The sequence below is a fragment of the Homarus americanus genome, unplaced genomic scaffold (assembly GCF_018991925.1).
Source record: "Homarus americanus isolate GMGI-L3 unplaced genomic scaffold, GMGI_Hamer_2.0 scaffold41626, whole genome shotgun sequence".
Lineage (NCBI taxonomy): Eukaryota > Metazoa > Arthropoda > Malacostraca > Decapoda > Nephropidae > Homarus > Homarus americanus.
In genome coordinates, this window is record NW_024711250.1 from 91584 (window position 1) to 92500 (window position 917).

Here is a 917-nt window from a genome sequence, read left to right on the forward strand (position 1 = left end):
ACGCCCACTACGCCCGTCTATTAACCCACCACGCTCCTACGCCCGTCAATAACACACCACTTCCATCACGCCCTCAATCAACCACCGTCAACGAACCCATTACTTCCGTCTACCCACCACCACTTCCTGTCAACCCACCCACATTCCGTTCTGCCACCCACCACTTCCGTCAACCCACCCACCACTCTCACCCACCACCACTTCTCTGCCTACCACTTCCACTTTCCACCCTACTCCCGTCAACCCACCCACCACTTCCGTCACCACCCACCACTTCAGTCAACCCACCCACCCTCCCCGTCAACCCACCCACCACTCCACAACCCACCACCACCCCTCAACCCACCCACCACTTCAAGTCTACCAACCCACCACTTCCGCCTACCCACCACCACTCTGTCAACCCACCCACCACTTCGTCAACCCACCCACCATTCCTGTCAACCCACCCACCCTCCCGTCTACCCACCACCACTGTCAAACCCCCACCACTTCCGTCAACCCACCCACCTCCGTCTGCCACCCACCCCTGTCCCACCCACTCCGTCAACCCACCCACCACTTCCGTCTACCAGCCCACCCACCACACCCATTCTACAGAGGCTAAGAGGGAGACAGGTAGACGTTCTTGATATAACGGTTTATGTTAAATTTATACCACAAGAGACGCAGGAATATTTTTTACAGTATTATCTGAGGATTTTATGCTGAAGGTGACCCACATATACATACACCGTATACATATGAAGATACAGGTATACCTACATACATACCTTATACTCACTTGAATATACATACGAGTCTTTAAACGTGTAATGAAAAGGTGTTGGGAATAATAATAATAATAATAATAATAAAAATAACAACAACAACAACAACAACAACAATAATAATAATAATAATAATAATATGAAAAA